Raw genomic sequence first — 22,696 nt, forward strand, 5'->3', positions numbered from 1 at the left:
CAATTGTAAGAGTTGGGACCAGCCCTGAACGAGGCTGCTAAAATCTCTGTGCCCCTAAATTCAGTTTGATAGCAATGGAAGAAGAAACAACCAGAATTTCTTCTAGATCATCTCCATCTTTGCCCCATGATTTGAATTCCTGTATCTTGGTTTTGGATTCCCAAAAAGTCATCTCTAATACAAGGACTTGTGTATAATTAGTTTATATGCAGGTGATTCTAGGAAACATTAGTAGGAAGTGAATCAGAGAAGGGAAGGAGGCCAAGACAGGATGTTGTCATCAAGCCATTACTGCTATGGGCAATTGGAGCTTAATCCAGCTGGGTAATTCTGGGAGATGGTATAGCATACCCATTGGAGTTACCCCAAATGAGGCATAAAGGAGCTGGAGTAATTCATAAACTCATTACCCATCATGGCTTGAGGGATGCTTTGGGGACATCAATTCTCTGGCACATCTGACTTGTCCTGAACACTGGCCACATGCTCTCATGGTCAGAAAATAGTCCTCAGAGTTGCTGGGATTTTCAGGGTGTAGAGGTGACTGTCAGGGTATGTGAGCAGAACACCAGCAGCATCTGTACAGCCCATACCTTTCACTGCTGAGATCCACTTGTGCTCTATGTTAAATTTACTCAGAACACTAGTTCTTTAAAAAAAAAATCAATAGAAGGATCAGTGGGACAAGTTATAATTGCTATAGTTGATTCCACAGCCATAATTCATATTTATTATCTTCCATCTACCTCTTAAATCACTCATTCTTGATTCTCTTTCACCTTTGACTAATACTTCGATATCTAGACTTCTGTCCCAGGGAAGTAACCTAGACCTTCATCCCTGAGGGGCCTGAGCCCCTGGTTATTCTCCCCTTATCAGGCCATAGTTGCTACAATTGCCTGTTTACAGTAATTATGGTCATGAAAGTGCTAAAAGTCATCCCGGTGAATCCCCTGAGTTTTAGTCCTATTTTTCCGGCTCCCAATAGGCAGCAATAGCCCTAAATCCTCATGATAATCAAGATAGATTGCCCCTGCCAGTGTAGTAACTCCTTTCTTGGCCTTCTGGTCTTCGGACGTGAGTATCTCCAAATGACCAGGTGGTACATGTAAAGTTTGGTTTCGTGAAAACTTCTCTGTTTCCCTAATAGAAATACCCTCTCCTTTCTCTTCAAAAGGAAACAGGACCTCTAGTCCAGAAGAACCTAGAATTATGAGAACAGGAGACACACAATATCCAAGTGAGTCACTGAAATTGGGAGTTGATGGGGAGATAGCCCTACTTCCACTCCTTGGTTCCCAGGTCCATGCATTTTATCTAACAGGAACACAGCACCATCCTGAAGAATAGTTCTCCAGCCTCTCAGAGCACTACCTCTAAGCTGGTGCTTTAGCTGAGCCTTTCAGTGGTCATTCCAATGTTCTATTAGGCTAGTGGTTTGTGGATAATGCTGTATGTAGTAGATCAGCATACTAAATGGTCACATGCCTGTTGTCCCAACTCTTTGCTATAACTTGGGTCTGTTGATGCAAAGGGATGTGAAATCCCTTGATTAATCGTAATGATCAATCAGGCACTCTGAGCCCTCAGGTTATGCCGCTATGTGTGGCAGTATGGAAGGGAAGGCAAACTCATACCCAGAACATGTATTAACCCAATAGGAAAAGATTTCTGCCACCTCCAGGGTGGAAGTGTCCAATGTAATCAACTTGCCAGCAAGTGGCTGGTTGGTCTTCTTGAGGGGTGATTCCACATTGAAGGCTCCCTGTTGTATCTGTGGCTGACAGGTTGGATATTTGACAGCAGAAGTAGTTAGGTCCGACTTGGTGAGAGAAAACCCGTGCTTCTGGGCTCACGGAGAACCTCCATGCTGTCAGCTTGGCTAATCTGTCTACGGGTCTGTTGTTCAAGCAGTGAAGTGGACGAAGACAGAGGCTGGTGACATCCCCTGGTTGGATCATCTTGCCATGTGGTCACTCGATGCTTCCTCATAGTGGACACTCCCTGGGGAGCAAGGATGTGAGACGGTGATCCAAACACTGTGTGCCTTCACTTGCTGCCCCTTCAGTTCATGGTCACTCCTAAATGTGACTCTCCCTCCTCCCACCCCAGCAGACCGTAGAAAAGAGCAAGATGCTAGGCCAGGGGTCACCAACCCCAGGGCCACAGACCAGTACTGGTTCGTGGCCTGTTAGGAACCGGGCCACACAGCAGGTGAGTGGTGGGCGACCGAGCAAAGCTTCATCTGCTGCCCCCCATCTCTCACGTTACTGCCTGAACTGTTCCGCCCCCCACCCCATGGAAAAATTGTCCTCCTTGAAACCAGTACTTGGCGCCAAAAAGGATAGAGACCGCTGCTAGGCACTTTTAAAAGTCACCCCTTTGACTCGTCTCCAGACAGCTGGTTGAAATTTTATCCTCTTCTAAGGAGGAGACAGATTTGCCATCATACTGTGTTCTCCTTTCACTCTGTCCTTTTCTAAACTTTTTACCATTTTCCCTCAGGTTTTGGTACTTGGTCTTCTACCCCAGTCTTTTCAGAATGTCAATGTACATTTTCTTTCACTACTGAATTTGATGGTTACGGCTTTTAAGATTTTGTATTCTTGATATATTTGTAAAAGTCTACAGAGGAGCTCAAAGGCAAGAATTTTACTGTTTCCTGCCTTCTTTAGTGCTCTCTTCTTTCTGATATTAAGCCTCAGGTTTTTGAACAGAGTTAGGACTTCACACAGAGAAACAAAATATATTAGATGGTGTTTGAAAACACTATCCCTCTGCACATGGTATTCAAATGGAATATTTGACACTGTTATACAAAGCTCCTCCTATTTCCCTTTGCTCAGAGTGCAAAGTCAGCGCCCTGGAGCCCTTCAGGCAGGAGGTGCAGGCTTAGCAGGGTTTAGGTGCGGGACGCAGGTGTTTGAGCAGCACTGTGCACTTGTTGCACATAAGAAGGTGGTTGTGTCGTTGAGCTGGGAATCCTTCACGTGCAGGGAAAATTGCTGGTCATTTTTGTTAAGCCTGGCTGTGAATCTTCCACTGATCTTCTCTTTCTCAGTTGAAAACAATTGTATCAGGGAGTGGAGGGCTTCCCTGGGATCCTGCGTAAACCACTGGAAGAAATCAACAGCTCTGTCTGTGTAACTGCAGTTCAGTGTGAAGCTCTCGCCTTCCTTGACTTTCTTTTCCACCAGTGGTTGTCCATTTGACCCTGCTCAGGAGGAGTGAAAAGATTTTCATACATAAGAAACTTTAAAATAAAATTCATTGAGCTGTGTGTATACTCATAATGTATGTACTTGTCTGTGTAAATGTTACCAGTTAATAGAAAGTGTTTTAAAAGTCACTTAGGTTATTCAGATTTTTGTAATCTGTTTTCTTCTTGGTGTTTTCGTTTCTTCTGTCTCACTGAAGTTTTTTCAAAAGCATTTCAGCTTATTTTTGTAATTATTTGGCTTTTCCACACTCCTCCAATCGGGGCTCCTTTATCTATAAGTGCACAGTAGAATCACTTGGGGCACTTACGAAAAATGCAGATTTCCAAATTTCATTCTCAGAGACTCTGCGCCACCTTTTCTAGAGTCAGGCCTGGGTATCTACAGATTTTGCCAAGTGCTCAAGTGGTTCTGAGGCAAGGTGCTTGCAAATTATCTTTGGAGAGACACTGCATTGGACATTGGATGTGAGTTCTTTAATAAACTGTATACCTCGCCAAAAAAAAAAAAAAAAAAGAAAGAAACTTTTTTTTTTATATAAAGAACTTTTCCTATTTGTTTTACAAAATTCCTTAATATAAACTCTGGATTGTCCCCGAGATCCCCCCTAAATATCCTTACCAGAGTTGCCCCATTTCCCTGGCTTGACCCTTCCCCCCGCCCCCCCTTGTCCTCCCCACTCACAGCTTAGCTGCACACACAGGAGCATCAGTGAAGCTTGCAGGTGAGGCTCCATTCCTGCTTCTTCCTGGAGTCTCCGAGGATTCAGTTTGGAGGCCTGAAACGGACCATGTTCAATTGTTCTAGTTCGTTGTTCTAGATTTTTCTGCTTCTTTTGGTTTGGAAGCCCCAGTGATCTTCACTGTGTTTTCACAACCAATCAAAATCTCGCTTGTGGCAAAACGCATCATTGAATATACTCACTCCTGCTGCTTCCATTCACATAGTCCTAGTTTCCAGCCAGTCACTTCTGTCAGTGAAGCACTGCCCCCATGTGGTCTGAACTTTTAAATTGAATTTTGTTTCCATTTCCCTTAATAAAAAGAAATTCCTTGTGTTAAATTAAAGGAAGATAGAACATACAGAGAGGTGAAGAGTGAACAAAAAAGAAAGGAAACAAAACATAGTGTCAGAATGTTCTCTAGTGATGACTGTCTTAATATCCTTAGTGCCTGGAACTCCCTTCCTCACTCCCCTCACCTATAAGGGATCAATGCATGTGCTTTGCCTGTATGACTCTGTACTGTGTTCTGAGGGGCATAAATAAAAAGTTGAGAGAAGACCTGATTCTTTCCCTTAACTGGTTAGGGTCTCCTATGGCTTTGTTGTATTTCCCACTCTGAACAATTATAAATTAGCTAAAAGAGTTAGGCCTTTTCTAAGTTCTCTATATAAGTATAAAGGAGGGAAATACAGTATCTTTCTTTTCATATGTTCTCAGATGTGAGAGAGCAACCTCGTATCTGGCTAACTCTGAAAATGGTAGTACACTTGCAAAAATCTAAGTGTTTCTTATATTTAGGTCTGGGCTTCTGTGCAAACTCTGATAATTTCTTATATTTTACATATTAGGTATACGAAACCCTGTTTTGCGATCTTCTATATTACAGGAAGGATTAGGGACTAAAGAAGAGGAGAGGTTAAGGAGGAAAGTTCTCTTCTAGTCTTTGCATTCAGTCCTTACCCTGCTGATTCTAGGTGCTACCACTTAACCACATTTTCTCAGCTGCATTCCCTAGCTAAAGGCCTGGCCCTGGCAATCTATCCCCATCCTTCCCTTCCTTTATTTCTTCCTGTGGGCCTGAGGTAAGTGGCTGAGAGTCTGTGGTGAGTAAAGAGCTGTGATCTTCTTTGATGTTAATTTTGGGTATTAGTCTTCCTCATGTATGAAATTACATGAAGTAGGGAGACTGCTTTTTCTAGCATTTTCCTGAAGCACAGTGTCATTGTACCTCAGCTGGGAATTAAATCCCTCTTGGAGATGTAGGGTCCAAGGTGAACTGTGCTATGTCTTTCCCAACCCTCTCATTTCTGCTTGAGGAGTAAACAGCAGACTTGGGGTGGCCACTGGGGGGTCTGGCTATTTGTCAATTGATACACTTTCCTGGGAACATGATTGCTCTTTTTCTGAATAAGAGCATTGCCAAATCATATCAAATCTGGAACCACAAAAATGTTAGCAGAATTTCTAGATGTCTTAAGATTTTTTCTCTCCTAATGAGGATACTTAGCAGGAATATTCCCAAAGAAGGGAATTTTAGTTTGGGAAAAATAGAAGGAATGGTTACAATTGTTTGGAAGAAGTAACATTTACAAGAGAGTTTTACATTTGCATGGAATTTTCTCTCTCCTGTCACACAGATGGTGATTTCAACATTCCAGGTCAGAACCAGCAAGAATGTATCTAGTTAAAGGTGATAAGTGATTTTCTCAAGCAATAATAGGCAGCCAGCAATAAATGCTGTGTCTGCTACGTCAAGTTTATTCAACTTAACCCTGTGGGGATGTATAATAAAATGTACAAAATAGAATCTGCTATTATAGACATTTCTCCAAAGAAGATATACAGATTGCCAACAAACACATGAAAAGATGCTCAACATCATTTATCATTAGAGAAATGCAAATCAAAACTACAATGAGGTATCACCTCACACCAGTCAGAATGGCCATCATCAAGAAATCTACAAACAATAAATGGCGGAGAGGGTGTGGAGAAAAGGGAACCCTCTTGCACTGTTGGTGGGAATGTAAATTGATACAGCCACTGTGGAGAACAGTATGGACGTTCCTTAAAAAACTAAAAATAGAACTACCATATGACCCAGCAAGCCCCCTACTGGGCATATACCTGAGAAAACAATAATTCAAAAAGAGTTATGCAATGTTAATTCAAATACACCCAAATATTTGATTTCTAAACTTAGAATCATATTTAAAGTAATATAGAAAACTAGAAAAGACAAGTTCAACAAACATATTTAGCAGCTCAGTGTATGTGAATGGAAGCTGGTGTTCTGTAAGTTTACATTTAAACATCGTAACAAGTATAAATGTTCATTTTCATAAAAAAAAAGAGTCGTGTACCACAATGTTCATTGCAGCACTATTTACAATAGGCAGGACATGGAAGAAACCTAAGTGTCCATCGACAGATGAATGGATAAAGAAGATGTGGCACATATATTCAATGGAATATTACTCAGCCATAAAAAGAAATGAAATTGAGTTATTTGTAGTGAGGTGGATGGACCTAGAGTCTGTCATACAGAGTGAAGCAAGTCAGAAAGAGAAAAACAAATACCGTATGCTAACACATATCTATGGAATCTAAGACAAATGGTTCTGATGAACCTAGGGGCAGGACAGGAATAAAGACACAGATGTAGAGAATGGACTTGAGGATACGGGGAGGGGAAAGGGCTGGGACAAAGTGAGAGAGTAACACTGACGTATATACACTACCAAATGTAAAATAGATAGCTAGTGGGAAGCAGCTGCATAGCACAGGGAGATCAGCTCGGTGCTTTGTGACCACCCAAATGTAAAATAGATAGCTAGTGGGAAGCAACTGCATAGCACAGGGAGATCAGCTCGGTGCTTTGTGACCACCTAGAAGGGTGGGAAAAGGAGGGTGGGAGGGAGACTCAAGAGGGAGGGGATATGGGGATATATGTATACATATAGCTGATTCACATTGTTACACAGCAGAAACTAACACACCATTGTAAAGCAATTATACTACAATAAAGATGTTTAAAAAAAAAGTGAGTAGCTTCATCACTGGCATTAGAGCTAACAAGAAAAGTCATATGATCATTTCCATTGATGCAGAAAAGGCCTGTGACAAAATACAGTATACATTCATGTTAAAAAACACTTAGAAAAGTAATTAATAGCTAATTCCTTAACATAGAAAAATGCATATGCCACAACCTCAGAGCAGCACCTACTTCTGGGGAAATGCTAGAAGCTTTCTCACTAAAGTTAGGAGAAAGACAAAGATGTCCACTACCTTTACCACTATTTAGCATTGTGTTGGAGCTACTACATAATGCAGTCGGCCAAGAGAAAAAACAATTAGAAGCATAATAATTGGAAAGAAACAGGTAAAATATCATCTGCATATTTGCAGATGAAATAATGATATATCAGAAAACCTAAAAGAAGAAAAGCCACTATCAGAAGACAGGTAAACAATAATTTAAAAGCAGCTTTTATATCATTCATATGCAAAAATAAAAAACAGTTAAAAGAAATGTGGAAGAAAAGAGCACATTGTTTGTTGTATGAAAGTAAAAAGAAAGAGAAAGGAAAGAACTTTTTTTTTTTTTTTTTTTTTTTTTTTGCTGTACACGAGCCTCTCACTGTTGTGGCCTCTCCTGTTGTGGAGGACAGGCTCCGGACACGCAGGCTCCGGACACGCAGGCTCAGCGGCCCTGGCTCACGGGCCTAGCCACTCTGCTGCATGTGGGATTTTCCCGGACCGGGGCACGAACCCGTGTCCCCTGCATCGGCAGGCGGACTCTCAACCACTGCGCCACCAGGGAAGCCCCAAGAACATTCTTAAGTACAAGTTAAGACTAAGCAGATAGGTCAATTAAATGGAATAGCAAATCAGTAATTAAGCCTAATTGTATATGGAAATTTAGTATATGTTAAAAGATACTATCTCAGATCAGTGGGGAGGAATGAGTTCTCAGAAAGTATATTGTTACAAGTGTGTTAGTGAGAGTGTCCCATTTTATTTTACTTAAAAAAATTTTTTTTCTTTATTTGTATTGTATTGTATTGTATTTTTTCTTTATTTGTATTGTATTGTATTGTATTGTATTGTATTTTTGGCTGTGCTGCAAGGCATGTGGGATCTATTTCCCTGACCAGGAACTGAACCCATGCCCACTACAGTGGAAGTGCAGAGTCCTAACCACTGGACTGCAGGGAATTCCCTGTCCCATTTTAGACCAGTAGTCTTTAAACTGGGATTCCTATATTCTTGAAATTATATGAAGGTTTGCCAAGGTTTGTGCAGGCATAGATAATTCTAATGGAATCTAGTCGTGTGTGTGTGTGTGCGTGTGTGTGTGTATGGCTTTGTGTATTACAATTTTTTTTCCCTAAAACTACTTTAGAACATGCTTGAGATCCAGATGTCAGGCTTCCTCTTTCCCATTTCACTTTCCACTCTTAACTTTCCCTTAAAAAAACCTCCACCATTCTGAATCTTACTATGATACATTGCTCCAGAGTCTAAAATCTCCAGGGTACCAAAGAAGTAAGCAATTCATTGGCTCCTGGCTTCTGAGGGAAAGTCCTGAACAGCTAGGCAAGAAATATTGCAAGACAGGGAGGTGTTTTAACTAGACAGCAACCTCGAGACAAGATTCCTTGATCTTATCTATCTATCTAACTAACTATCTATCTATCTATCTATCTATCTATCTATCTATCTATCTGTCATCTTAGAATTCAAAAATGAATTGGTGGTCACTGAAACCCATCGTGTAACATCATTGTTTGAATTGAAAAACAAAGTCAAACTTTTTATGAGAAAAAAATAAATCTTATGTGGCAGGTTTGTTTGACAATGTGGGGTATGGGAGAAACAGAAGAATTAAGGAAGAGTCCCAGGATTTCTGGTAAGGTGAATTATATTGCCATTTTTTTTTTGAGATGGAAAAGAGTGAAGGAAGAACCTATGGGGGGAAATCAGGCCTTATGTTAAGGATATGTTAGATGCCAATTAGATATCCAGTGTAGATGTTACATAGATTACAGTATATATGAGCCTGGCTTTCAATAGAGAAGGTTGGGATGAAAATGTAAATTTGTGTGTCATCAATGTATAAATAGTAATTAAAGCCATATCCCTAGATGAGATTGTAGGGGAGCTAAAGCTTTACCTGTTCCCTCTTATGTTCTCCATCTTGACCTGAGAAGTAAGTTGACATACAACAGGTTAACAGGAGAAAAGCATAGAGATTTTATTTAATAATTTTTACATGTACATAGGGGTCCTCATAGAAAAATGAAGACCCAAAGTGGCTAGGCTTAAGTGCTTTTAAACTAGTGGCCTGTTTTGGGGTGGCATGTGCTGAACCCCTCCAAGATCATTTGAAGAGAATAAATGTTTGAGGACTGAGCTCTGAGAAAACACAACATGTAGACACCAGCAAGAGGAGGAAGATGTAGGAAAAGGAGACTGAGCAGGAGCGGTTTGCAAGGAAGAAGGCAAACCAGGAGAATGTGGAGTTCCAGAATCCAGGCAGAGATGGTGTTTCAGGGAGAGAGTAGCCATAATGCCACATTCTTCGGAGACACTCAATAAGATAAGGAATGGTAATGCATCATTGCATTTGTTGATATAAAACTCACTGGTGGGCTTCCCTGGTGGCGCAGTGGTAGAGAATCCGCCTGCCAATGCAGGGTACACGGGTTCGAGCCCTGGTCTGGGAGGATCCCACATGCCGCAGAACAATTAGGGCCATGAGCTACAACTACTGAGCCTGCGCATCTGGAGCCTGTGCTCCGCAACAAGAGAGGCCGCAATAGTGAGAGACCCGTGCACCGTGATGAAGAGTGACCCCCACTTGCTGCAACTAGAGAAAGCCCTCGCACAGAAACGAAGACCCAACACAGCCATAAATAAAAACATAAACAAATAAATAAATAAAATTTAAAACTCACTGGTGACCTCAGCAAGAGTGATTTCAACGGAATGGTAGGGATGAAAATCTGACTGTAGTGGGTTCAAGTAAGAAAAGTGTTAGGGAGTAGAGATGATACATTGAGAATACTTTTTGGAAATGTTTTTTTATTGTGGTAGAAGTCACATAATATAAAACATACTATTTTAACCGTATTTAACTGTACAGTTCAGTGGCACTAAGTACATTCACATCGTTGTACAGCTCCCACCATCATCCATCTCCGGAATTTTTCACCTTCCTAAACTGAAACTCTGTCCGCACTAAACACTAACTCCCCATTCCCGAGACACAAGGAGCAAAAAGACTATAACCTGTTTTTACCCACTGAACCACTAATTCCAGTTCTAGGATGCTGTTCTAATAAAATGATGAGAAATTCAAATTCAAATTTTTATTTAAAGGCATATACCATAATGCTATTTAAAATGATGAAAAACGGGAAATAAATAATCAAGATATCCCCAAACAGGAAATATAAAGTTAAGTGTGATATATCTATGGTGTAGAATAGTAGAATAATCAATTCAAAGTATGAATACAAGGTATTTTTAATGACAAAAGTGAGTGTTAATAAAAAGGACGTAAAATTGTCTCTATGATGTAACAATGTGCAAAATTGTGAAAAAGATAGAAATAAGTAAAAATAATGAGTGTCTATGTGGCAGAGTTGTGGATGTTTTCAGTATTTTTCTAATTTTTTCCAATCAGAAATTCATAAAACATACATAGGATTAACCTGGTTCATATTTACTATAATGAAGGTAGACCAGTGATGATCTGTATCTACATAACTCTAGTTATTTTAACTGAAAAATGCTTCTAAGTACCGTAAATTCAGCTCATAAAATAGTACAAAACCAAAAGGCTCCCCCCCACCTTCTTCTGTATTAATTATGGATCTATTTGTTGTAAATGACAGAATCTCAACTCATGCTGGCTTGTTCCCAATGAGGGTATTTTGACTTTTGCCGTTCCAGGCAGAGCTGGATATATAGGCTCTGATGATGCTCTCAGATCTGTCTTTCTTCATATCTCTGCATTGTCTTTCTCTATATTTTAGGCTAAGGTATGAATGATGTTCCCTAAAATGGTCCAGTGATTAACTTCCACAGCTCACAATGATATGGCAGCTCTACCGTGTAGAAAAAAACTCGAAAACCACAGATATCCACTTAAATGAATCTGTCTGCAAAGCAGATGTGTTCATGACTTGCATCTTTGTGCTTACCCTCTTTTCCACAATGGTTTCTAGCTTTGAGAGTCTGTGAACCTATTCTAATAACTCTTTCAAATTTCAATGTTAATAATAGATTAAAGCAAATCTTGCATAGTCTCTTTTGGACAAATCTTCTCTGTCCATGGTCTATTCTTATTTCCCCTCCCTTTCTCTTAAATTCTTCTTGGTCTCTTCCACCATTCAAGACCCCAAATATAGCATTACCCAACATTCAGTTGTATATAGTATATAGCATTACCCAACATTCAGCACCAGGAAACTTTTCCTTGATGAAACGATGGTGAGTGGGGCTATTCTAAATCTATGGGTTGCTTTTCTGGGATGGATCATAGACATTTGATGAAAGTAAAATGTACAAACTTTGACTGGAAATTTCCACATCTCTCACTTCATCCATCACTGAGTATTACAGAAAGTCTTTTATTGGATAAGATAGATTTCTCTTCCTCACTCTTCTCAGTTCCTACTTTTGAAGAAAGCCTTTCTCTTTCTGAACGATGTGAATATAAACTAAATCACCAAACGGTGGAATAACAATTTTAGTTTTACTACGGTGTTGCTGTCTATTTTTTATGTGCTTACTTGATTCTCAACCCTGCACCATTTAATAGAAAAATGGAGCTATAAGACCCCTAAAAATTTAGTATATTGCTGCCCGAAGAAATATCCTTTTTTTAGGTACACCAAACCATGCTCTTCTAATAGTGAACCAAATTAGACAACAAACATGTTTGTGATGATAAAAGGCACAGTGGGGGTAAGTTAGAAATTAGCCTTAATGTTGAAGGACTATCTGCCTGGCTTATCCTTATGGCAACTCAGTACCCTGAAGAGCAGGGAAGTAGATGGGAACATATCTAAACTCTACCAGTACAAGTACTGAGGAGGGCAAAATCTCACATGTATTCAGGAGTTATTTTCAGTGAAAATCATGCAAGGGTTTTTGCAGCCAGATGAGGAAGAGAACAAAGTACAAAGCAAAGCAGAATGTAGTTATTTTTATTTGTTTGGTCTGTATTATTTGATTTAAAAGTTTGTCCTTTACGGGAGGTTAATGAAGGCAGAGAAGCTATTAGTCTCCCCCTACGTCTAAACAAAACTCATGCTGCAAAGTGATCATAAAATTGCAACACATTGGGAAAGTGTTTAGATTTTTCCTTTCTTGCAATATGGTGATTAGTTGGTGGTAGAATTGCTCAGGGAAAACGAAATTTATTTGTTCATTGAATCAATCATTATGGAAATGCAGTTTTTCTATACATTTAGAAGTGTGCTTGTAAAAGTAAATCTTTGATATTATCTAACAGTTTAAATTTAGATTAATAGCTCATTCTAAAAAACAATTTCAAGATATTCCTTAATGTTGCTTATGCTAAAGACAGGTAATCTCATGACATGTTGTATTTTTATCTGGAAAGAAACCCAGTTCTGAGCTGTGCGTGGCCCTCTTGGATGAACTACTGCCTCAAGCTAACATTTCATATTATCTCAAAGTACCATCCAATAAAAATTGTCCCTTTCAGTAATATTAAAAACTTTTAATTTCCTAAACTCTTCTTGCTTATTGTTTCTTGATCTTTACTCTTAATAAGTTTACCCTGCTTGGAATGTGTTCTCCTACCATTGCCCTCACTTAAATTCCTACACATGCGTCAAGTAAAAATTCAAAATCCAATTTCCATGAATTTGGAAGTGATTTTTTTTTTTAATCTGTGGTGAATTTTACAAGCTTTTTGGTTGTTCAGTTCTTTCACGGTATTTTCCCTCATTTAAAACTTAAAATTCTTAGTTTGGTGCAAAATCATATTGTTTTGTAATCGTTTCTGCAGATCACTGGAAAATGGACATTCCACTTTTCTTTGACTAGTTCCTGTAATGAGGAGTATTTTACACCTCAAAGCAGTCTGTTTTGTTTCGAAAAGCCTCTAATTGTTCATTTTTCCTTATAGGGAGCTGAAATTAGTTTCCATACAAATTCTAACCATTGGCTATAAATTTGCCTGTATATATGGGTATAAATATTATCAGCCATTCATTCTTTCAACCATTGTTCAGTGAATGCTTATTGGTAAAAAAAAAATTGGTATCTTCATAAAGCTTAAGTCTAATGAGAGAGATATTCCTATGACTGTTAGGTAGTAAGCTCTTTGTGTACAAGCATCATTCGTAAAATATTTTTATATTGCCTAACGAAGTGTGCAGAAAGAAGGAAACAGAAAAACCTCAGGTATGAATTCTGAGAAACATCATTTTGTGTGAAAGTGAGTGCCTCCTTCTGTGGGGTTGTGAACAGACTGAACGTGGGCGGGGTCCCCATGATTACAGAGCAGAAGGTGGAGTCTGAGCCTATGACCTGCACAGAGATATGTTCTTCTTAATGGTTGGAACTCTCACTCTTGCTGCGTGTGTGACTGTGTTAAAAATAGAAACCGCTCCCTCCTGGCACTTGTGGACTGGGGATGCTGCTCCACTTTCTGTGGGCTCTCCTCCCTGTTCAGAGAGAGGAACAGACACAGAATACTAGACATCAACTCTCCACTTATTCAATGATTCATTTTTTCCAACTTTTCTGGAAACAAGCAAGCAAAATTTACTTTTAAAGGACTAAAACAAGACCTGAATAAATGAAGAGGCATATAATATTCTTGGGTAGGAAAACATAATATCCTAAAATGTCAGTTTCCAATGTGATTCCAACCAGAATCCCATTTGTTTGAACGAAACTAAGTAAGTGAGAACAAATACCTTGGAATTGTCAACTATATTTTGAAAAAGAATATTAAGATTGGGTTTTCTTTTTATGACATAAAAACTTACTCTGAACAAAACAGTACAGTATAGGCACAGCCTGCTCAGGTGTCACTGACAAGAAACCACCCACCAGCCTCAAGACCACTGAGAGCACTGAAATTAAGAAAACAATACTCTTTTCTTTGCGAAAGAGAAAAGAAATCTAAGATGCCCATGAGAACCAGACACTTTCAGGATTCTGTATTCTCTGTACTGTTTGCCTTCACAGAACATGCCAACATCCTGAAAATAACATAGGCTGAGACCCTGAGTCTTTTAAGCTACTAAGTCTCAGGAGATTTGTGTTCAGCTCCCACTGTAGTCTTAGTCACTGTGTCACTCAGAGCACAGAAGTACTTGGCTGAGTCTTTCCAATGGGCTGATGTTTTCCTCAGGTGGAAGGACTTCTCACTGCTCCTAAATTCAGCCTCAAAACCTTTGATACCTGAGACAAGGCTGTTTCCAGATGTGTACTTCAGGAGAAGCTGGAGTCCTTGATTGGGGTACTGTATGTACCAGAAGAGATAGGACGAAAAAGAAGTTGAGTAGTTGCACCTCAGCTCCAGACGGGCTCCTTCAGAGACAGTGATGTGGCCGTCAGGCTGGGTCACCGACTGGGCTCCGGCTCCTCCTGAAACATCAATGCTGAATCAATGAACTCAGCCAGAACAAAAAGTCTCTATTCAAAGTCAGTCCAAAGCAATGTTCCATTTGTAGACAAGAGAGTAAAATGGAACAGTACTCACTCAGGAACAGGAGCACCTCAAGCATCAAGGTGAACACCAAGGTCATGGTGGAGCAGTGAGGAGGCAGTGAGCTCCTTTCTGGGAGATTCTCCACAAACAAAAGTCTGATGACTGGTGGACTTGAACCCAGGTTGCTGTGAGGTTGAGAAGGAATGACACAGGATTTAGATTTCTTCTTCTGATGGACGTTGTAAGGTGTGTTGGGAGAGAGGCTGTCTTAACAAGACTGCCTGCCTCTGGCGTCTGAGATGCTTTACATGTCATTGTGCAAAAAGTGGTGTCCGAATATCTCTTTAAACTGTAGGGAAGGAAGGTTTTTCTGCGATTATTCTGATCTTATATAGAAAAACCATTTCCAGTTTACACAACAGCCCCCTCTATTGGTCAGATAGAGAAAGAAGGAGCAGTTCACAATTTTTGTGAACCTTCCTCACCTCCTTCCTTGCCAGGAACACAAAAGTCTCCGAAAGGAGTGGCAAGCACTACAGAAAGTGGCTGCTCTGAATGTGGTCTGCAGGTGAGTAGCATCTGCATCACCGGGGAGCTATTCTGAATGCAGAAGCTCAGGCCCTACCCAGACTTCCTGAGTCAGAATCTGCATTTTAATAAGATTCCTGCGCACATTAGAATTTGAGAAACACTTGTCTAGATGAAGGAGGTAAAAAAATACCTTTTGGATTTAATAATAAAGAGATCATTCGTATTTCTGAGAAAAAATAGATTGGTTACAGGGGAGGCATGTATGAATTTGGAGGAATATTAAATATTTTTTCAGAGGAGCATGCTTGAATATTTTAAATGATGGGAAGAAATCAGTAGCAAGAAAGTCCTGAAGAACCAGACCATAGAGTTTGGACGATCAGTGGGCTGAGGTGCCAGAGAAGTCAAAGTGAATGGAGTGGGTGAAGCATTTGGAAAGAGGCGCACTATTTAAAAGGAAGAGAGATATCTTTTTTATTATTAGGGGAGGGAAAGTGAATTATATGTGTAAAAGCAGGAGTGTTTCATGTGGAAAGCAGAAAGTTGAGGAAGATTCATTTAATGATAAGAGTTGTCTTTACGGTCATCTACCATGACTCATCAAAAGGTCCTGGGTAAGCTGTACTAAGAGCGAAGAGAGTCAAAGGAGATATCGTAAAGTATAGAAATGGTACGTTATAAAAACATACAGAATTTTCACGCACCATTTCATTTACAGTTGATGTTAAAAACCACGAATATATGGAGACAAACTTCTGTATGGCTGTGTTGATACATATGCTTAGATGGGGGCACATTGGCCTCCTGGGATGATGGTTTAAGTAAGAACCAGGTGTAAGAGTGGGAAACACAGCCATGTGTTGGCTTGAGGGATATAATGAAGTAGAAGTATCTTCAAATGTTCCCGTAGTGGAAGGTTTCCAGCCCACTCATATAAACCAGCTTCACAAACCAGCTCTCATTAATCAGTGCACTTGTCAAAAGTAAACTGTGGTCAAGCTGTAGGCAGGTCTACTGAATGGTTCTTGTAAGTCAGGGACAATAATAACAGCTGGGATTAAAGAATAATATGTATGGGCCCCTATCCTTGAGGAATTTGCACAAGTGAAGCGTTAAAACCAAAAAATGTTCTCAGCATAGTAGATACGTGCTATTGCAAAACTGTGTACAGAACACTAAAAGAGGGAGAGGGCAAATAAATATAATTTATGTAACCTGGAATATCTTTTAAAAAGTAAATGTGACATTTACTGGGTCCTGAAGATTGAATAGGATTTTGCCAACTTGAGAAAGAAATAATATTTATAAGAAGAAAATATGAGAGTGAGTTCATTTGATATGGCTGATGTTCAGAAATCTTGGTGTAATACTGGGGAGGAAGATGAACACTTACTGGAAGTAATACTGTAGATGGTCACATAAACCTTGGCTTTTACTTTTGGGTCATGGGGAGCCATAGAAGGTCCTGAAATAGAACAGCAATCTAATCTGATGTGTATTTTAGAATGATAACTTCAGGGATAGATTTGGGAAGTAAGAGCTCATGGATAGGGGATACATTTAAGAAGTTATTCCGGGCTTCCCTGGTGGCGCAGTGGTTGAGGGTCCGCCTGCCGATGCAGGGGACACGGGTTCGTGCCCCGGTCTGGGAAGATCCCATATGCCGTGGAGCGGCTGGGCCTGTGGGGCAAGGCCGCTGGACCTGCGCGTCCGGAGCCTGTGCTCCGCAGGTGGAGAGGCCACTGCGATGAGAGGCCCGCGTACCGCAAAAAAAAAAAAAACCAAAAACAAAAAATAAGTTATTCCAACCAACTCAGTGAGAGATTATGAGCACCTGGACCAGGATAGTAACAAGGCAAGTAAAAAGAGGTGGTTGGGGCTTCCCTGGTGGCACAGTGGTTGAGAGTTCGCCTGCCGTTGCAGGGGACACGGGTTCGTGTCCCGGTCCAGGAAGATGCCGCGGAGCGGCCGGGCCCATGAGCCATGGCCGCTGAGCCTGCGCGTCCGGAGCCTGTGCTCCCCAACGAGAGAGGCCACAACAGTGAGAGGCCCGCGTACCGCAAAAAAAAAAAAAAGAGGTGGTTGAATGTGAGAAGTATTTAGAAGACAGAATTGATATGACTTCATATATCAGTCAACTTTGAGTAGGGCAATGCTCAGTACAAACAACCTCACAATCTCAGTGGCTCACAAGAACAAAGTTTACTGAGTTGTCCATGGTATGTTAGCTGTGGGTCAACTGCAGTCCCAGCACTCTGAGGCTCTGCTCCTGGATACAGGACGATTCCGTTCTGCTACTATGAGTTATCTTTCCATTCTGGAGCTTGCGTCTTCTTCACATTATGGATAAAAGCTGAAAGGACAACCACTACCTGGTAAGTGCAGGGAAGAAACAAAAGAAGACATGCCATGTGAATATATTTAGTTTTAGCTATGATATAACATACTTCCTATCCACTCACATTTCATTGGTCAAAGCTGGTCACATTGCCGTGTCCAAAGTCCACAGTGAGGCCAAGTATAGAAAATATACTCCAGCTAAAGATTAGCACAGTAAGGGTGAGAGAGCATGAATAGTCAACACATAATACACTCTAATACTCTTGGAAATGAGCCACATGAGAGTGAGCTTATAGGGCACTCGGATGTTAACACCCTTACGGAAAAGAAGGTATATTCACTTTAAAATCTTAAGAAAGTTTTTTGTGAAAACCTAGGAGAAATCAATAAAAAATTATTTGCTTTTTCCATTTCTCTTCTTTGTTCTTTCTTTTTGTGTTGAAGAACATGCCTTCAATGAAGTAGGATATAGCAACGAGTGGTGAATATTACCCTACTTTAATCAGATTATTTTAGAAAGGTTTGAGTAACTATCTAATTCACTTGGAATCATGGCAAAAGAGGAGGCTAGGAATCTGATTCAATGATATGGCCAATATACTGGTGGGAATGGAGGTGAGTGATGTGTAATGACAGTCCCGTTAGTTGACGGAGCTACAGTGACTGGAACTCTTGTTTATCTATCATTGCATTTCCCCCTGGTTATAGAAAACACTGTAATTCATTGAATTTGTCTTTTCCACCTCACACATGGCTCTTTCTCAATGCTGGTACCAGAGCAGCACCAGGCACAGGCTTGGGCTTGGGCTGCAGAGGCTGAAGGGCACTGTGTGCAGGCACAGAGAGATGTGGCTGAGTCTTCAGCCTGGGATCCTTTGTTGTACATGTAGCTGTAACCCTCCTTAGTATTCAGAGTGATTCTTACTTATCCTTCCTCCTTTTCATCCTCATTTAAAGTCATTAAAACAGGTCCTTAGGGCTTTTTCCAGCTTCCCATCTATACCAGTGTAAAGCATAAAAAGAGCTGGAAGGGAAACTGCAGGTGAAATTGGTGCTCCCTCCTTCCTGAACATGCAGAGATGGAGAAATCTGTTCCACACTAAATATGCTGCTCATTTCTGTTCAGAAAGGCAGAGTCAGACATACACTGATCTCTCTACAGAGTATTCATTGTCTTCACACGTTCACAGATAGAACCTAGAGTTACGTGACTACATCCCCCTCCTTCTCCATCACTGCCACATACTGTTCAGAATGTCTTCAGCAGCCCCTGGACTTAAGGCCAAGATGAAGTCACAGGATTAACAATGGAGCTGGCAAAGGATTCCTCTCCATTTATCCTGCCCAAGTATCCTCAGCAGAGGAATATTCTTCTTCAGAAAATAGGATTCTGCATCTGGTTGCCCAGCCAATCAGAGACAACACCCCATACAAGGCCTAGAAACACACCAACAATTTCTGACCTAGACTCAGTTTCCTGTTACTCAAAAGGAGGGCTCAAACACTGCTTTCTTGAGACCAACTTCACAAACAGTGAGGACATCCCCCATGAGTCCACAGCACAAAGAGAGCTGACAACCATTCAGAAGTGGGCTGCCCCATCGTGCACTGCAATTACTCAACTTGAGAGAGATTGGGATGGCAATTTGTGGCAAGAAAAACACTTTGGTTAGGAATCTTTTATATGAACTTTCAACAAAATCCTCATATTATAAATGTGCACACATACCATGTGCTAAATTATCTATTGCTTTATGTACATTGTTCGAATACAGAAATCACACAATAGAATTACTATCATTCCCAATTTACCAACAGGAAAACTAAAGCTGAAAGAGATTGAGGAATTCACTCCAGGTCAAACACCTGGTAATAACTAGAACACATATCTATCTGGTACGGGGTCCATGGTGTTTGGAATCTACTATGCCACTTACATTTGTGATACTCAGTAAATGTTTTAAATGGTAGAGAAGATACGTTCTAAAAATAACAGGAGTCTGCTTTTTGGGTTTCTTTCTACTAGCCAAAAAATGGAACAACTTAAATGTACTGAATGACTCCATTTACATGAAATGTTCAGAAAAGGAACCTATGGAGATATAAAGTAGATCACTGGTTGCCTGTGGCCAGGTATCAAAACAGGGATTAACTATAATTGAGCATGAAGGAGCTTTTTGTGGTGATAAAAGTGTTTAAACCTGGATTATTGTAATGCTTTCATAAGTCAGCTAATTTACCAAAAATCACTGAACTGTACATTCAAAATGGATGAATATTGTGGAATGTCAATTTTACCTCAAATAGCGTTGTTTAAAAGTAAATAAGAATTATGTTCTATCTTGCCCGTGTCACAGTCCAGGAATAATGCTAGTTTGATTGAACATACACATATTAGTTTAAACAGTCATCTTGTGCCCAGAATATCCTTAAGAGATCTGAAATTATGAAAGCAATACTCTCTGTTCCCTGTAAGCTTAAAAAACAGCTGGAAAAAAAAAAAAAAAGACATCCAGGGGAAATTTAACAGTACAAGATAGCAGTAATTAAGATTGTTCAGAATCTAAATGTACTTCTGGAAAATTGGCAGTGTAAATTGACTATATAACCTTCTTTCCAGTGAACAACTGAAATAAATAAAGGAAAGAGCATGGGGAAGGTACTAAACTCAGGGAACAGTACCTTCCACACACTCAAATAGTGTTCTGGAAAGTGGAACAGGATTGGAAGATATCTCAATGGCTAACCTCTGACTTTCCTTCCCAAGAAAAGAGATGCCACTGTGGTTAATAAAGGAAATCCTGAAAAATCTCATTAATGTCTCCCAATTTAGAAGTGCAAAGGCTGAGGTTAGGAATGGACTGCTAGACAAACAGAAACTAGTACAAGTAAAGCTCCTTTTTATTTTCCTCCAGATCAGACCACTTGATGAATAGGGTAGTGTGGGTATGACCACACCATCATAAAGCCTACTTGCTGTGAAGCGTATTTCTGATGAAAATACTGATCCATTGAAAAATTCACCCGGATATTGGAAGGTATGTGTCCAGAATAAGACAGGCATACCTCCAACAGCCTTGACATTCATGCAACTAGTAAGGTAGAATCCTGAAATCTTCAGCAACCCACCTTACCTGAAATGGAGGAGAAGCCAATTGATCACTAGATATATTGCATAAATTAAATCTTAGATGAAGTGACTTGCAGGATATACATATTGACAGTTCTAGATAAACACACAAAGATTAGTCCAGCTTAAGCTTTTATATCAGTGTTTGAATAGCGTGGACTCTAGAAATAATTTTATCTTTTGTACATTTATTTTATATATACACACACACACACACACACACAAATTGAGCCTCCTGCACTAAGTATTGTTCATTCATAGAGGATTCTGTAGTGAAAGGATATAAAAGGCCTACAGTGCGGTAGGAGGAGGAAGAATTGAATAAATGGATTTTTTTAAAAAGATAATTATAGATAGTGATAAGCACTTAAAAAATACAATATTGTATTGAGCTAGAGAGTTGCTCTTGGGGTGAGGGAAGGCATCTGCTCTAGACAAGGTATGGAGAGAGGGCTCCACTCCGACACTTATTCTGTAACACCAGACAAGGTATCGAACCTCTCTCATGTTCAATTCCCTTTTCTGCAAGTAGCCAGTGTCTTTCTGGGGGTGCTGGGCTCAGCACTGGCATTCATCATCTCATTCACTTCTCATAAGAACCCTGCATGGTAGATTCTGTCAATATCCACATGGTAGATATGAGGAAATGGAAGCATAAAAATTATTAAGTCATTTTCCCAAGATCACTCAGCTACCGAGTGGTAGATCTAGAAATACAACCCAAGTCTTTGGTCTCAAGCACTTTGCTACACTGTCTCCCTAAAGTAGGATGGACCCAACCTTGAAGGGTTCCAGTAAGAATTAAGTGAGAACACACATTCAAATCACCCAACACAACACCTTCCCTAGCTTAGGCACTCAACCAGCTGCAGGCAATGTGCAGAATCTTGCGGGGGTGGGGGCGGGGTGTTGGGAGACAGAATCTGAAATCGCAGAGGAATCTAGCCCAAGATAAATTTCAGTATTTTTTTGAGATATATGTAGCAGGTTACCTGGCAGATTTCATGTGTTATCGTGAGTATCCATGGTCTATCATGTTCTTACTGTTAATGAGAAGTCAATTCATTAAGGTGTCATATTGAGAGATTGGGTGGGCATATTATAATATGAAATGAGTGTACCACGCAGTATTGGCTACAATTGTTTATTTTTTCCCATTATTGACTCTTGCTCCCACTTCTCAGGATATTGCTATACTACAAGAAAGGACAGAGCAGTAGACACAATTATACTTACCAGAGAAGAAACCCCAAACTTGCACAACAATTCTGAGCTTTCTTTCCAAGGTAGCCTATAACTCCACAGGCAAAATCATCTCATGTGTTGTATATGTCATTTGAAATCAATCACTTTCACATCTGGCTAGCAAAAGAAAACAACCAGCCAGTTCTCCTGAATCCTCTCTCTCCTGATTTCTGCATTGGGAAGTTTACTGACTGGTTCAGCAATGGCAGCTTCTATTGTGACTAGGCTTCACCACAATTTTACCCAATGTCACTAGAGGGCAGCAGCGAGGCCAGTGTAGGCATCACAAAATATTTGAGCAGGACACCAGGTGGCAGTGCTTCAGCTTTCTTTCTTGCTGCATGCAGTGTGCTAGAGCCTGATTCTCAAGGAAGGAAAATAGAAAGATTAAAGAGATAAAAGATTCCCAAAGGGGTGACATTTGAGTAAAGACATGAAGGAATTCAGAGGTGCACCATGTAGATATTTGGGGGCATAACATCACAATAGAGAGGACAAAGGCAAGGAGCACAGGTCTTGATATAGAAACATGCTTGGAGTGTTTAAGGAATAATATGTTTCCCTGTAGCCCCTTATTCTTCCCAGCACACTATTGCATAAGGAACTTGCTAAAGCATTCAGCACTGTTAACTGATTAGTGGATGATTTCCTCATCTATTGATCCTGGGGCAATTTGGGCCCAGGTTTGGCATCTTCTTTCCTAGTTCCCTTTAGGTTCCTGTTTAAACCAGTAATGTCACCATCACTGTGACATCCAGCCACCCTGTGCTGGGGCCAAGTGCTTCTCCATAGTTCAAACC

The 22,696-nt window shown here is 40.3% G+C and overlaps 1 protein-coding gene across 3 annotated transcripts in view; it reads left to right on the plus strand.

The window, feature by feature from the left end:
* Positions 1 to 22,696, plus strand: part of SALL2 (spalt like transcription factor 2) — an 802,697-nt gene that overhangs the window by 160,493 nt on the left and 619,508 nt on the right. For 2 of the 3 annotated variants that reach the window (XR_013826964.1, XR_013826965.1), the window contains one exon: positions 20,437 to 20,559. The exons of the other annotated variant lie outside the window; for it this stretch is intronic. The gene's annotated coding sequence lies outside the window, so the exon portion shown is untranslated. The remainder of the gene's footprint in view (positions 1 to 20,436; positions 20,560 to 22,696) is intronic. 3 annotated transcript variants of the gene reach the window in all.

This window comes from Stenella coeruleoalba (assembly GCF_951394435.1).
Source record: "Stenella coeruleoalba genome assembly, chromosome: 2".
Classification (NCBI taxonomy): domain Eukaryota; kingdom Metazoa; phylum Chordata; class Mammalia; order Artiodactyla; family Delphinidae; genus Stenella; species Stenella coeruleoalba.